A 17,989-nucleotide genomic window follows, 5' to 3' on the forward strand; every position below is an offset into this window, starting at 1 on the left:
TACCTAAATAGAGAACAATCTCTGTAGACACCGCTGAGATTGGTATCTACTTGAAAAAGTAAGTGTAGTCTGTAAGAGAGTTTAACTAGACCTGAGCGTTAAAACCTGTAATTTCAAACAATGGCTATGAATTCAAGGGAATCACGCGAAAGGAATAGAGAGTTTATTTATAACATCAAAATGAATTACCATTAGGATCAAACCATTACCAAATGGGATTTGGGAGAATTAATGGACAACGGGATCCTGGTAATGGGTATGAGTGTAACGGGCATGAAGCAACAAGTATGGACACGTGGGAGAATATGATTAGTGGAGGGAATGCGCGGGAAGTGGCGTGATAACTGATGTCGGGATGACGTGCTGATGTGAGAAGATTTCGAGGGGGGGTAGTGGTAAGCAGTATTGAGCAGGGGGGCGCGAAGATGCGAGGGAATGACACATTGCAAGGGGCTCGCCGAAAAGAATACCAATTTTTGGATCCCCCCCTTGCCATTAACGCGGAATGAGGGAAGGGGGTGCAAAATGACTTCCCCGTCGTTGATCTAAGTGGGGAAGAGGATCACCGTTGAAAGCAAGTCGCTCAATAGCGCTTGGAGACAAATGAATTTTGTCATTTTATGACTTTGGAATAAAATCATTTTATAACTTTATTACAAATAATTAATCACCCTACAGACGTGATTAACTCCTAATTAAAGAAAAATTATTTTATGAATAAGCGCATTTGATCTAGCAGCCATTTTATTTTTCCTAATTCTATTCTAACCCTACTCTAGTACATATTTTGCATTTGGCCAAGTTTTGAGTATATTTGGTCAATTTTTCTTCCTATTCTATCCTATCTAATTCATGTTCAACCAAGATTAAACAATTTGGTGAACTTATTCTTTAATCTAGAGACAAAAATTTAAATGATTTGATCATGGTTAAACTGTATGATTCAAACTAGAATATTAGGTTGTGGCATTTAAACAAGATACACACAAAACCCCAATTTATTTCTAATGCAAATATTATCCTTTCTAGTGGCATTTAAATTTTCTCACTTATACAATTGTTTTTTCTTTTCGTGGGGTTTCTTTTCATCATTTTTTTATTGCATTTTCATTCTTTTATTCTATTTTTTTATACTCTCTTTTTGTAAACAAAAACTAATTGTCAAAACCAAATATGTTACAACACATGGTATCAACCCAAACTAGTTGTTGCACTGCTTCCTCAAAAGAGGATGGTCAAGTCTCTACACATCCGCTCATCAGAACCATGTAGCCAATGTACCTCTCTAGTGACCTCCTTTTCCTATGGTGTGATGTGGGTGCTCCCACATTCTTTCTAGTATCATGCAATAGCCTTTCAGCCTCTCTGGTGCACTTTCTCCCATCTCTGGAAGACTCTGCATGAGTGGGTGTCTCCACTCCCCAATCATTTGCATGTGGTTGCTCCACATCATCCTAAGGTTCCTCCTTAGGATCTAGAAGCTCCTCAACCGCATGTAGTTGAAGCTCCCTGTCAAGTGAACATCTCATGGTCTTCTCTTCATCGAATTTTACATCTCTGTGAATCACTATCATCGTGTTGGTCGACAGATACACCCGATAGTTGTGAGGTGTATCAGTGTACCCCACAATTATCCCCAATTCTGTTGTTGGCTAAAGATCCTTCTATGCATCTTTGGCTACATGGCAGTAAACTAATGAAGCAAAAATCCTGAAGTGTCCCAGTCTAGTTTCTTCCCTGAAAAATCCTCTTCCGGTGTACTGATCCCAAGAATTCTATGAGGGCTTGTGTTCTGCAAATGAACAATTGTGTTGGATGCCTCAGCCCACAAGTGTAGTGGTAGTCCCTAATCATGTAACATCACTCGTTTCGCTCCAACAATGATTCTATTTTTCCTTTAATCCACCCCATTTTGTTGTGGCTTATGAGGTGCTATCAATTCTTGTCGAATGCATTCTGATGCACACAAGTTTTTAAACTAATTCAACACATATTCTCCACCATTATCACTCTTGAGAGCTTTAACTTTTCTTCCAGTATCTTTCTCGACCAGTGCTTTCAATTCACAAAACTTTGCAAAATTCTAATATTTATTCTGCATGAAGAAGATCCAACACTTATGAGAAAAATCATCAACAAATATAACATAATACCTGTGCTTGCCCGTGGATGTTGTCAAGAACGGTCCACACACATCTGAGTGAACTCGATTGAGGATCGCTTGTACTCGATTGTCTTTGTCATGACAAGAAGCTTTAGTGTATTTTCCCAATCTACACCCTTTCCATATGTCAACCTACTCTAGTGTACCCTTGGGAAGACCAATAGAAATTTTATGCATGATATTCAAAGTGCCATGGTCTAAGTGACCCAACCTCTTGTGCAATAACTCACTGATGTCTTGGCTCTGCACCTTCTCTGCTTTCATGCTCAAGGTAGCACAATATTCTACCTCCAACTTGTAGAGATTATTCACTCGAACCCATACCCTCTTCACCTGTATTATGGCTATGTGACGAAGGAACACCTTTCCCTTACTAAATATCACATCATAGCCTCTATCCTCCAACATGGCAACAAATACCATGTTCTTCTTCAAACCAGGAACATACATAACATCTCGCAAAGTGAGGGGAGAAATCGACTCCCTCTGAAAGGTAACTATACCAATCCTAGTAGTGCTATACCTCCCATCATCACCCATCTCGATATGCATATGGAGATCCTTATCCTCCAAGTTACTAAAGAGCTCTTTTTTACCAATCATGTGGAAAGAAGCTCCACTGTCTAGGTACAACACACTACCCATCATCGATGACACCATACAAGTGATGAGGGTAAAATCCAGTTCAAATTGTGAGGCAATAGGCTCACTTGCCACTCCTCCTGAGGGCTTCTTACCAGCCTTCTTGAGAGCAAACTTTGTGGAAAAATGTCTCAGCTTGTGACAGTGAAAGCACTTGACTTTTGACATGTCCTTCTTCTTTCCGCCTTGAAAAAAATCTGATTTGGAATGGGATGAATTCCCCTTCCCTTTATTTTCCTTACCCGCTAAGGCACAATTCTCCTCATCATCAACTTTAGATGAGGATCCGTCTCTGGTGTTCTTCCAAATCTCTTCCTATACCAAATCAGACCACAATTGTGCCCAATCTGGTAACTTCTCCCTCCCATTAATTGAGTCCTGGTAACTATGCCAGCTCTCAGGAAGTCCTAGAAGTGCTAGGCTCACCATATCGTCTTTGGCAACATTAATCCCAACACTTCCAAGCTCTTCCCGACAATGAGTGAACTTGGTCAAGTACTTCAAAATGATTCACACTTCTCCATCTTGATCTTTCTGATTTTGTCCTTTAGTGCCAACTTCCTATGGTTACTTCTATTTTGAAATAGGCATGTCAATGCCTTCCACATTGCGTATGGAGTTTCCTTACCATGGAGACTCGAGACAACATGTTCTTGAACTCCTTCCACGATAATCCTTCTCACTTTTGCCACACACTTTCTCCATTCAACCAGATCTTTGGAATTAGATGCTGAAGGCTTAGGAATGTCATGATCTATGAATTCCTTAATGTCATTGTCTTCCAACACTTCCTCCATCCTGTCCTTCCAAGCTGTGTAATTTGAGCAATATTTATCTGTGGAAAGCAACTGCTAAAAACCACGACTATCTATATTGCATTATCCAGAAGATCTGAGAAGAAAATACAATGCTTGTTCAACCCAAACAATTCCCGCACAAGTACAATCTATCTCTCTGCCTCACAAGCCAATTCAAGCCAGCACTTAGCCAATTTTGCTACTTTCCAAGCCCCTACTTCCTTGCGCAATTCTTGAGAGAATTAGCCCATATTTAATTGGGAAATCCACTCTCCATAACAACCCAATCCATCCATAGGCCCTCAACTAATTGCATGCACCATATGTATAACTCGGAAAATTATACAATCGATAGTACACTTTCCTTGAACTCTAATCTCAACTAGGTCTTCCTCTGAACTGACATGCATGAATTATTTATGAGTGAATCTTCAGTTAACTGATGTGGTACTGAGGATGCATTAGTGCTCGTCCCCACTATTAGACCTTCTACTAGTTCCTTCAATAGTTAGAACTATTTTAACTGATTATAGCTCAGTTAGACTGAGTCATCTAATTAGAACTCAAAATAACTCAACCTAGGCCCCTAAAATTTAGGGATCACTCTACATGGCTCTAGATAGACTTCCAACTCGAATTTCCTAAGTCAATTAATTCAATTTAACTTAATTAACTATTACAAGTTGCTATGAGAATAGAATTTTGATTTAATTCACAATTTAATTCAAGGGAAAATTAAATTGGAATTTCTTGTCGCTATATTTAACACTCCTTATCGGGATCTGCGATATTTAACACTTGAGCATGTGTCAACAATTGCTTGAGCTGCTCAAAGCTAGCCTCACACTCCTCTTTCCATTCAAACTTCTTACCTTTACTCTGCAATGATGTAATAGGAAAAGAAATCTACGAGAAGTTCCTAATGAACCTCCTGTAATAGCTTTCCAATCCCATGAAGGATATCAACTTATCTACATTTCTAGGAGCTTCCCACTACATGATATTTCTTACCTTTTCTGGGTCCAATTCTATGCCATCCTTGGAAACCACATGTCCAAATTAGTGTTCCTCAGTCTGAAAGAAACTGCACTTGCTGAGCTTAGCATATAATTGATGCTCTCTCAAAAACCTCAACACTGTTGCTAAATTCTCGACATGCTCTTCTTCATGTTTAGAATATACCAATATGTCATCAATGAACACAATAACAAACCTATCCAAATACAAATGCATCACATTATTCATCAAGCACATAAAGTAGCTGGAGTGATCCAGGTGGATATTGGTGGCCACCTGCCAAGTCCACCTGGACCCCCACCATTGTCTTTCTCAGCATTTTCAGTTTCCTTAATTGTAGCACAACTTACTATTTTTAGCAGTTTTTTTCGGGTCCTGAACTTTCGGAGCCGTTTTGAGGCCCGTTCTAACAATGATAATGCTCGGATAGATCTTTCTAATGAGCTATTGTACACGTCAAACAGAGATCATATGCCAAAGTTACGACCCCGGGAAGTTGATGTACCAATTTACCCCCAAACGGGGCCCACAGTTTGGCGTTTCATCTCCTAGGGTTAGGTTTTGGAATGTTAAGGGTTTTTCATTGTTTCTCAACAATAAATAGGCCTTCGAGCCTCATTGTAACACAGAGTTCAGAGGCATGTAGCCATCACATCTCTTCTCAGAGATAAGCTACCATCGCCCTAGCTGGTTTATTTCCATTTCTGGTTGTAAGCATATTTCAGTATTTTTCCATTAATGAAATGAAGTATTATTTCCGCTGCATCTTTGTGTATATGGTTATCTCTATAATTTGTTGCGTTCCTGTTTAAATCCGGATCAGTGGTATCAGAGCGGTCTGTTTTTTCTCTGTTTTTCTTTGCATGTCCCCAACAAGGTCGGGATATAAGGAGTTAGGGCTTGAACTGGTTGAACCTTTGCAAGACCAGCCTCGCAAATCCCGACGGCCTCCCATGGCGAACGAGAAGAAAGACGAGGGGGCAGGAGATCCCATCAAAATCTTGCTCGAAGAAGCCCTCGAGCGACAACGGAACGCGATGATGGACAGCTTTGCCCAGATCCTTCAGCGGCTACCCAGAAGCAACGCATCGGCTTCCAGCAGCTACTCTGGAAACGCCACACCATTTAAGGTACAAGTTAATTTTGAAATACCCATATTCGAGGGTCAGATAGATGCAGATGCCATAGATAAATGGTTAAATCTGCTAGAGGGTTATTTTTCTGTTCATGAATTTTCGATTCGGGAAAAGATTGTTTTTGCTCTTCTCAAAGCAGCCCCCCACGTCAAGGACTGGTGGGAAACCTACTGCAAGTAGAAGGATGAAAGTACTGGCTCACTATTTTCAGCCACACCCACCTGGGATTTGTTCCAGGATGCCATCAAGGAGTAGTACTACCTTGTCGGAAGCTACGAGGATGAATACATAAAGTGGACCACGCTGCGGCAGGGAAGGGACCAAGACGTGTCGGAGTTCACCAATCTTTTCCATACCCTTCGCACAAAGTTGGGTATCAAGGATTCGGAGCAACATTTGATACTCAAATACTGTGGCTGCCTGCACAAGTACATCCAGGAAGAAATACAATTCCTAAACATCCCCTCGCTCGGCGCAGCATACCGATATGCCGTCAAGGTCGAGCAGAAGTTTAAACAAAAGAAGCGAGACTTTGGATCTGCAAATCCAAAGCAGGGGAAAGGTGCCCCCAAACCACAGAACAAAGGACAAAGCCAAGGCGGGACAGCCTAAGACAACCAGCCGAAGCCGCAAGCAAAGAACAGCGCCGCGAAGCCGAGAAAGGACACTGGAAAATGGTGCGAGTTCCATAAGAGCTCCACTCACAACACAAGTGAGTGTCGGGCCAAGCAGTCACTGGTGGCTGAGCTAAAGGTTTCAGAATCATATGCATGTTCCGACTCTGAGTCAGAACCCGATAAGGGGTATGAAAAAGGGAAGCAGATCATTGATGTGGATCCCAGCGCCACGGTTGCTACCGCAAAGATCCAGAAAAATGAACCCGAAGATCCAGAGGAGGAGGAGCGTCTCTTCCACTCCCAGATGTGGGTAAAGGGCTCCCCGATACAGTTCATTGTTGATAGCGGGAGTCAAAAGAACCTCATTTCGGCAGAGGTCGTGAAGCGGTTGGGCCTACCGACCACAGCACATCCACAACCATACACCATTGGGTGGCTTCACCAAGGATGAGATCTTCGCGTGAGCCAGCAGTGTCACCTTCCATACAACATCAAGCCCTTCACGGATGAGGTATTGTGTGACATTGCTCCCCTTGAAGTTTGTGATGTATTACTAGGACAACCATACTTGTGGAAGCGACATGCTGTGTATGAATCAAGGCCCCATGCTGTTATTATTACATTGGGAAATAAGTTGTTCAGGATACCATAGGTAGCACCACCTGCCGCCATCTCTTTGATTACTGCAAAACAATGCAGTAAGATCATTTCCAAAACCAGGAAATTTGTTTTCCTGATGATACGCCCTCAAGGAAAGAAGAAGACAGTGGCCGCGGCCTCCAAACGGGGTCCCTCTGCACGACAACTACAGATGGACAAGGTTGTGGAGGAGTATGAGGACATCTTCACCTCCCCGGCAGGGGTTCCTCTGCACTGTCAAGTCAAGCACTCCATCGATCTGACCCCAGGTGCGCCGCTACCCAATGGACCAATTTATCGGTGCTCCGTTCTGGAGAACGATGAAATCAAGAGGCAGATTCAGGAGCTCCTGCAGAAAGGTCACATCCGTCTGAGTTCATCGCCCTGTGGGAGCCCGATCATGTTGGTACAGAAGAAGGATGGGACGTGGAGACTCTGTATTGACTATCGGGCGCTGAACAAGATCACTGTCCGTAATAGGTACCCGATCCCGCAGATTGATGACCTCCTAGACCAACTAAAGGGGGCGAAATATTTCAGCAAGATCGATCTGAAGTCAGGATATCACCAAGTACCAATTGAACCCTCCGATGTGTGGAAGACTGCCTTCAAATCCAAGGAGGGCCTCTTTGAATGGTTGGTCATGCCTTTCGGATTGACGAATGCTCCTGCAACCTTTATGAGGCTAATGGATGACATCTTGCGGCCATTCACCAACTCCTTTGTAGTAGTATACTTGGATGACATTCTGATCTTCAGCCAGAGTTGGGAAGAGCACCTCCACCACATCCGACAGGTTCTCCAAACACTGCAGCAACACAAGCTATGTGCCAATTTGGAGAAATGCACTTTTGGCATGACCCAGGTTCAGTATCTGGGATACATCATTGATGAACAGGGGGTGCATGTCGATCCGGCCAAGATCCAAGTCATTCGGGATTGGCCCTCTCCAACCACTCTAACAGAGCTCCGCAGCTTTCTGGGTCTTGCCAACTTCTACCGCAGGTTTGTGTTGGGGTTTTCTCATATTTCTTGGCCCTTGAGTCAAGTCACCAAGGGCGGGGCGAAAGCAAAATTCTTTTGGTCTGAATCTCAACAGAAGGCATTCAAGGAATTGAAGGATCGCCTGTGCACGGCACCAGTGCTCGCGTTACCAGATTTACAACAACCATTTGAGGTCGAGACAAATGCCTCTGACTATGCTATTGAGGCAGCCCTTACTCAACATGGACATCCAGTGGCATATCACAGTGAAACACTTTCAGACACAGTCCGGAAGTACCCCACTTATGATAAAGAGATGTATTCCATTGTATAGGTCTACCGACAATGGAAGCATTACATTTTGGGGAAGGAAACGGTCATCCACACAGACCACCGACCTCTGCAGTTCATACAGACCCAAGGGAAATTGCAGAATGATCGCCATCAGAAGTGGTGTACATACTTGCAACAGTTTCACTTGAATATCAAGTATAAAAAGGGCAGCACCAATAATGTTGCAGATTGCCTCAGTCGGCCACCGATCATGGCGCTAACCACCGTGCTCAACTCTTGTGGGCACGAGACTGCTGATTGGCCACTTCTCTACAAAAGCGACCCAGAATTCGGCCACACATACCAGACACTCTTGGAGGGTCGGCATGTTGCAGATTTTCACCTCCAGGACGCCCTATTATGCCACCTCGGTCACCTCTGTGTTCCTTCAAGCGAGCATGCCAAGATGATTTGGGAAGCACACTACAGTCGGGCTACTGGGCATTTCGGGGTTGAGAAAACAGTGGCAGTACTGCAAAATTATTTCTATTGGCCGAATCTTCGACAGGATGTTGGGAAGTACATCCGATCATGTACTGCCTGTGCCATTGCCAAACCGACCATTAAGAAGCACGACCTCTATACCCCGTTGCCTACCCCTAGTCGACCTTGGGAATCCATTTCCATGGATTACATGTCAGGCCTTCCTTCCACTAAGTATGGAAATGACTGTGTTTTTGTGTTCGTCGACAGGTTCTCGAAGATGGCCATTATAATGGCCTGCAAGAAGAATATCATAGCAGAAGCCACTGCTAAACTCTTCTTTGAACGAGTGTGGGTGCACTTTGGGATCCCACAGTCTATCATCTCAGATCGGGACAGTCGGTTTCTCAGCACATTTTGGTCCAGTCTCTGGTCAATGCTGGACACCAAACTCACGAAGTCCACAGCCTTCCATCCTCAAACTGATGGCCAGACAGAGGTTGTCAACAGGATGATTGTGCACATTCTGCGTATGTATAACTCAAAGCATCCACGCACATGGGACAAGAGCCTCCCCTATGTTCAGCACAGCTACAACCGAGCTCTTCACAGCTCCATTGGCCATAGCCCTTTTCAGGTGGGTTTGGGATTCCAGCCACTATGCCCCATTGATGTGGCCATGCCCCTTGCAGCTACTCACATGAATTCAGCTCACGTCCAGTCCGAAACAGATAAGGCCACCAGCTTCATTGAGCGCATCCAACATATTCGCCAGCAAGTCCATGACATCCTTGAGAAATCAAATGCCAAGTACAAGCAGCGACATGATCAACACCGGGTGCCACACAAGTTTCAGGTGGGCGACAAAGTCTGGTTGCATTTGCAAAAGGAACGTCTTACTGGAGCCTATCGGAAATTGAGACCACTCCGATATGGTCCTTACACCATTACTAAGGCTATGGGAGACAATGCATTTGAGCTCAGCATTCCCCCATTCCTTGGCCTGCACCCAGTGTTCAATGTGGACCACCTTCAGCCATACTTTCCACCATTGCTAGACACATCCGACATTGCAGAACAGCTCAAACCCACAGAATTAAATCCAAATTGCATGGAACAAGCTGCAACTGATCGGATCATGGACACACAGATCAAGAACACTCGCCAACAGAATATCCAACTGTATCGAGTTGTCAAAGCAAGCCAACTCCTTCAGCAAGGCAAGTGGCTCACCAGGGAACAAGTTCAGCAGAAGTTTCCTCATCTCATGGAGGAGCTCAACGCAATGGGGACCATTGCTTCCTAAGGGGGGAGGAATGATCCAGGTGGATATTGGTGGCCACCTGCCAAGTCCACCTGGACCCCCACCATTGTCTTTCTCAGCATTTTCAGTTTCCTTAATTGTAGCACAACTTACTATTTTTAGCAGTTTTTTCGGGTCCTGAACTTTCGGAGCCGTTTTGAGGCCCTAAACAACGTTTTTTGGGGAATACAGGGGCAACATGGGTCCATGGAAATGTTGCCCATTCCAACAATGATAGTGCTCGGATAGATCTTTCTAATGAGCTATTGTACATGTCAAACGGAGATCATATGCCAAAGTTACGACCCCGGGAAGTTGATGTACCAATTTACCCCCAAATGGGACCCACAGTTTGGCGTTTCATCTCCTAGGGTTAGGTTTTGGAATGTTAAGGGTTTTTCATTGTTTCTCAACAATAAATAGGCCTTCGAGCCTCATTGTAACACAGAGTTCAGAGGCATGTAGCCATCACATCTCTTCTCAGAGATAAGCTACCATCGCCCTAGCTGGTTTATTTCCATTTCTGGTTGTAAGCATATTTCAGTATTTTTCCATTAATGAAATGAAGTATTATTTCCGCTGCATCTTTGTGTATATGGTTATCTCTGTAATTTGTTGCGTTCCTGTTTAAATCCGGATCATGGAGCATTAGTCAAACCAAATGGAACTACAAAAAACTCATAATGCCCTACCTGGTTTGGAAAGTTTTCTTGTAGATGTCTTCTTCTTTGATGCGTACCTGATGATATCCGGATCTTAGATCAATCTTCGAGAATATTATTTCTCCCTTCAATTGATCGAACAAGTCATCGATCCTTGGTAGTGGGTACCTATTCTTTATGGTCACTTTGTTCAACTATTTGTAATCAATGTATAATCTAAGAGTACCATTCTTCTTCTTCACAAATAGTATCGGTGCGCCCCATAGTGATACACTTGGCCTATTGTATCCCTTGTCCAACATTTCCTTCAACTGCAACTTCAACTCTACCAACTTAGGTGTGCTCATCTTGTAAGGTTCTTTTCATGCTCGAGTTGCCCTTGGCACTAACTCAATAGAAAATTCTACTTCCCTGCGAGGTGGCAACTCTGAAATATCCTCAAGAAATACATCCTGAAACTATTGTAGAACTGGGAGGTTGCTCAAAACATTTGCATACTCAACTTCCTTACTTTTGTCACTAGAGACATGTAAGGAAAATAACACACTACCTTTTCTACCACTACGCTTAGCTTGCATAGATGTCACTATTCTCACTGATGTTGCTTTCTTCTTACCCTGCAAGATTCTTTGTTCTCCACTGTCATCCAAGCACTCAATGGCTTTGTCATAAAAATCCACCTAGGTTCTATGAAGGTACAACCAATCCATGCCCACCAACATACTGTATGATCCCAATGGTAATACATTCAAATTTGTTTTGGCAGGCATACCATTCAAATTAAATGCACAAGCTCTTACCCAATGGTGAACTCTCTTCTTGGTACCTATAGCCAGTTGCACTAACCAAGACTCTGCATGCACTTCTTTATTCAAACCACACTTATCCACCATGTCATGACTAACATAACTATAATTAGATCCAGGGTCAATCAAAATAGAAACAACTTGATCACAAAGCTTACCATCCATCTCAATGATAGAGTCCTAATGATCTACCTATCAGTTATCCAGTGCTACATAGATACAAGGAACACTCTGACCAACATTGCCAATAATTTGTGCCTCCTGTGCACTATATATTTGAGGCCTATCACCCTAATTCTGCAAACAGTATCTCCTACGATGATCTTTGCCACAAGTCCAACACTCTATAGGCTTCCAGCTTGCATTGTTGTTCTTCTCCTCAGATTGATGTCCCTGTCCTCTGTCATATGCATTGAACTTTGTAGATGGAATTGCATTCTCTTTATTACCTGTACCCTAAGGTATTTCTCACTTCTTTTCCCATTTTCCTTTGTTCCTTGCATTACCTTTCCAGTCTGACTTAGTCTCAGATCTGCGCTTCGATTGTTCATAGCAATGATTTAGCTTATGGATGGCCTCCTCTAATGATCTAGGCTCATTGAACTCAATCCCGTCTTTGAATGAAATCAGTAACCCACTAGTGAATGTCTAAATCTTGGCCTTCTCCTCCTTGAAGTAAGGCACATACCTCAGTAGATCCAAAAACTTGCTAGTGTACTCCTCATTCGTCATCAATCCCATCTTTAGCTCATACAATTCTTTTTCCCTGTCATCAAAGTATCTCTCTGATAGGTACTTATTCTTTAATAGTCTCTCTAATTCACTCCAAGTCATGTCCTCCTCATGAATACCTCTGACATTCTTCACATCTTCCCACCAAATGTTTGCTTTACCTTTGAGACTTAATGTAGTTATTCTGGCTTTCATGTTCTCTGGATAATCATGAAACCCGAAGAAATTCCTCATGCCAAGAAACCATGCTTCTTCATCTTGTGATTTCTTCACCTCTCCATCAAATGTAGCTTATTTGGCTTTCTTTAAATCGTCTGGAAAATATCCTCTATCACTCCTACTATGAGGATGATAATGATGTCGATCATCATGCCTGTTAGAACCAAAATTAGAATAGTACCCGTGTCTATCACCTCTCCTATCCAGAGTATCCAACAATTTACCATCTCTAATCATGTAATCTCTATCTGACTTGTGACCACCATGTGACTTACTTCCATATGCCCCATTATTTTTGTCCTCTTGCTCATGGCTGATCTGAAGTGGTCCTTGTCGCTGCAATTCTAAACAACTTTGAAGTATTATTGCATTTACCTTTGCTTGTTTCGCTTGTGCTTGTATGATTCTATCATTGTCTTCCTTACAATGCCTTATTTCTTCCTTTAAGCTACTTAGTGTATCTGGAAAATCAAAAGAGTACCCCACACCATGTTGCTCATTTGATCCATAGGGAGAGTCTTGGGAAATGTAGTCTACCATATTGCTAGTCATCTTTGATATTCTTCGTGCAAGGTATATCATGTCAGCTAAACCAAATCACAATAAATAAACGTACCTTAGCATAATTTGGGGAGGATACCTCGTCTGCAAGATCAATAAATCAACGTAATACATGTATAACATAATCATGACAAAATATAGCAATGTAACACATAAGCATATAAGCATATAACCATCATGTAGTTAGAATCCAGTCATAATTGCATGACCTTATCAACAACACATACCATGACCTCGTGCATGACAACAACCACCAATCACTGTACACTTGACCACATGTGAATACTAACATGCATAAGCAATGCATAATCAACTATACACTCATGACAACACACTTCATAACAACAACGTACTCTTCTCATGGTGACCTCACTGCAACCATGACCAACACCATCAAAATAAAACAAACACATGGCCTTACAACACAAGAAACACACATGCAACTAATATGAATGCATGACCAACACACAAACCATCCAGTTCGAGGGGTGAACCATGCTTTGATACCACTCTGTAACACCCTCCTCCCACATCTACCCAAGTAACCAGCTAACTAGTGTAAACATGTGATGAGAAGTTACTATGATATGATTCGACCTCCTAAATCACCTTAAGGAAGTGGAACCGCTGGAAACATACCATACGTACCTTCCACATCAGCAACAAGACTCCTAGGAACTATCCCAACCTCTTAGGTAACTAATCCATGGGTCCCACTAATATTTTAGACCATTTAACCTCGAGAAGCTCTCATGATATGGGCATGCATGCGTCTAGAAGGCTCTAGATGCTCCCACACCATGGTATGCCAGCGTCTAGGGACTATTTTGCTCAGTGTTGTGCCAACATCCCTAAAATCTTAGCCACTTTTTCAGGCCTGGAGCCCAAGTCGCTACCCAAAATCCAATGATACCTTCAGAACAAAAATATAACAGTGGAATGATGATACAAATGCAATTGCTTAAACAAGCCCTTGACTGGACCCCTAGTAGCCATGAAAGGAATTGCATCAAACATATCAAAATTATCTAATCTACAGGTGTAAACAACAAATCTTAGCATAGGGGTCTCATACTCAAATGAGAATCACTAAGAAGCATTGATGCTTCAACACATTCATTGCAGTTTCATCCATTAGGCCATAGATACATTGTTCATTTGTTTACAAGTAGAAACATGATGAGAACCATACATAGCCACTGTCATATTACATGTTCATAACCAACATAATACCAACATAAATACCAAGGAAACAATAGCCATATAATCCACATATAAACCAATACAGTACTCATAAAATAACATGGAGAAATAACCTCATATTAATGATGCAAAGGCCAACCAGTTGTGGGACTTCCACGAACCACCTGATCGTAGACATGGCTGAGCCAAAACTCTTAGCTAGTCACCCCCGTGCCATATTCCAAGCATGAATGTGGGATATCATAAAACACATCAATCCAAAACCATCCGGGGCTTCTAGAGGACAACCACCTCAACCCATCAAACAGTGGTTCCACCTCATAGTCAAACATCACAAAACCATCATCAAATTGTTCTCTACCCAAGCCTTCTAGGGCTCTAGAGCATTTGTTCCAACCAAGGCTTCCAAGACTAGTAACTCAACCCACAACTTAATCTGGTCTTCTAGAGAGTTTGTCCAACCAAGGCTTCTAGAGCGTTTTTCCAACCAAGTCTTCCAAGACTAGTAACTCAACCTAAGCTATTACAGGGATTCCAGAGCATTTGTACAACCAGGGATTCAAGGAACTAGTAACTCAACCTAAGCTGTTATAGGGATTCTAGAGCGTTTGTATAACCAGGGCTTCAATGAACTAGTAACTCAATCCAAGATGTTACAGGGATTCCAAAGCATTTGTACAACCAGGGCTTCAAGGAACTAGTAACTCAACTCAAGCTAAAGGAAACATGAGAACCAACCAGAAAAACAAAAAAATAAACCCACAACACCATGACTATCCAGGAAATGGCAAGGCTAGGAAAAGCCACTATCAATCTATACAATCCTCCATGCTAGTGACAAATCATGAGCAATAAACCACATGCATATGCCATGTATGCCAAAACTAGTGAGGAAAAGATACATGTAACTCGGTACCAGCAAAAAACCCATTGTAGATATTGATCTCGATGTCCTCTTGTGCTTTCCTGCTCTTCCTTTTCCTTCTTGCTCCAAACTCCTAGTATGCCACACTCCTCCAAGAATTCTCCAAGAAAACTCTAAGTGCCCAAGAGTATGAGAGAGAGAGAGAATAGAGAGTCAAAGCTCCAAAACTGAACTAAAAAAAGTCTATGTACTGATACTCAAAAGAATTTTTATTAATGAGGCCTCTATTTTCTTCATTTTCCATTACTTTCCTTCATTTTCCTCCTCACATGCAACTTATGACCTTTCACCTCCCTTTTTCCCAATTTCCATTATTTTCATATATAAATGTGCCAAAATGCCATTTTTCTTTTCCAAATCCTTTGCCATTTTTTTTGCCAATTTCCTTAACCATTAATCAATCACAAGTGATCCCCATCGCTATGCTTTTTCCCAACATTCAAGTTGGAATAAGTTTCCATCAACCGTGATTATTATTTTTCCTTTATTAACTTTGTTACATGGAATTTTCACTAAGGTTGTTACTGTGTTAAATAAGATCTCTAAGATCTATAACACTTTGAAATTAATTCCAATTGAATTATGAAATAAGGTTGTTATGAGAGGGTCCCAAGCACAATTCTCTAAATGCTCTAGTTTCTTGAATTATGAAATAAGGTTGGGGAAAGGGTCCTGAGTTTCATTCTCAGAATGCTCCTTCATTTCATCGATTAAATGAATTATGAAATAAGGTTGGTGTGAGAGGGCCCCGAGTTCAATCCTTGGAATGCTCTTTCACTTCATCGATTAAATGAATTATGAAACAAGGGCAGCTACCATTTTTTTTTCTTATTAACCATAATAATAAAGTAAATTTATGTTTAATGAAATTAAAACAATGCTTGCCTGACCGCTCGCTTGTGCTTGGTAGGGATGCTAAGATAAAACTTTTGAAACTTGAAACTTCTCTCGTACTAAAAGTGATATGACATTATATTATATTACGGGTAAATCAAAACCTTAAAACATGAAACTTCTCACATTAAAAAATCTAGTTTCTATATGCCAAACACTAAAAACATGACACGTGACACTACTAATATTTTCTTGATTTTAAATTATATGTAGTAGCATTGTTTGAAATTGAAAATTCTAATCCTCAATTGCGAAAATTTGGATACAACAGATGTTATAGTGCATCCTTCCTCCATTTAATTTAAGTGGACAAGCATTTAGGCTGGTCATCATAGTCTTTGGCATACTACAGACTAAAATAATGATTTTATTCTTCTACCACCCTATCCTATTCCATATGTTTGTGAATGGAACCGACGTGATTGAAGTTGAACGTTCCAATATTTTATTTTTGCAGAGAAGTTCTAATTTTTATTTGAACTACACCATGGATTCTCATCTGGTGTAATTAAGATATAAGTCTTTTAGAATATCATTGATTACAATATTTAGTCTTGGTGGATCTTAAATCTAACCCTATCAACCGTGAACTTAGGAATTGAGAGAAATAATTTAACTAAATTGTTTATATAATTGGCTTTGCATGAATGAGAGCGACTGCAGCCATAAAGCACCCGACATATGCAAAATATTAGGTGTTCAAGTGAGATTGTGGTTTCAACGTTCAAGCGACCTTATCTTCCTTTGGTTATCATAAACATTTTTGGTTGAACTCTATGGAACATGCTCCACCTGTGGCATACAATAAACATGGATGTATTAAACTTGGAAATTTTGTTGCCATATTGTAAGTTCATTGTCACTGGAGACTTTGAGGGCCTACAAACATCAATAGCTCATATTGCAAGGTGCCCATACCCCAAGGAAATGTTTGATGGCCCGCTCAAGGCAGGGACTTTCTGCCTCGCAACCCCCGTTATTTTTCAATATGTCACAGACTTTTCTCTCCATTGGATCTATGTAATCTACACCCTTTATCATCAAGGATAAAGAATATGGCCTAAATATGAACATAGTCGGGTAGGAAGGCATCCTTATATGCATTACAGATTCCAAAATATTTAGAATATCACTGTTAGGAGAGGGATTAATTGTTTGACATCTCTGGTGACCCTCATATTTGAAGATATTCTTCCAATTTGTAATCCACATAATTTCAACATAGTAGCATAGTAGGATACGGTGTTCAAGGAATAAGTCTTGTTGATTACTGTATCAAAGTAATCAATTAAACTTTATAATAATATTGGATAAAAGTATTTGAGTTAAATGAATTTTTACACATAATGAAAAATAATTTGTGTGTGATATGTTGGAGTAATTGTCACACTCACTTCAATGGGAATCAATTAAGTATACTAATCACCACCTTTAAATGGAATTAATTACCACTCAAGGTAATGGTAAAGTTTTATAAGTTTACTAATGCATGTGAGTTGGGGTGTAATAAAAATCTCAACATAATATAAGTAGATATAATTAGCAATTGCTTATGAATGCACAAAAACTAAGGTGGAGAGGTGAAAATTTTGTATTTGAAAATTGGAAAAATGTAAAATGCAAAATTTGAGAACTTAAGGATGCACTTGAAATCTAGGTGGAGTAAAATTCAATTTAATTTGTTTACCAAGCATTTGTTGAGGACTAATTAAGTTCACAGAATAAAATGGAAATGCTTCACGTGAAATCAAGTTATATCTAGATATGTCAACATATTAAAATTTGAAATAAATAAAATTGCAGACATAAATGTGGAGAAGCTAAACTAAGAGCAGAAACTTCATATCAATCACATATGATTGCAATTGAGAAATTGTTGAAATAAAAATGTGAATTTCAAATATAGTATTGTGAGTGTAGATCTATTTGTTT

The sequence above is a fragment of the Pinus tabuliformis genome, chromosome X (assembly GCF_031772625.1).
Source record: "Pinus tabuliformis cultivar Carrire ecotype Pingquan chromosome X, CPIR1, whole genome shotgun sequence".
NCBI classification, from domain to species: Eukaryota; Viridiplantae; Streptophyta; class Pinopsida; order Pinales; family Pinaceae; genus Pinus; species Pinus tabuliformis.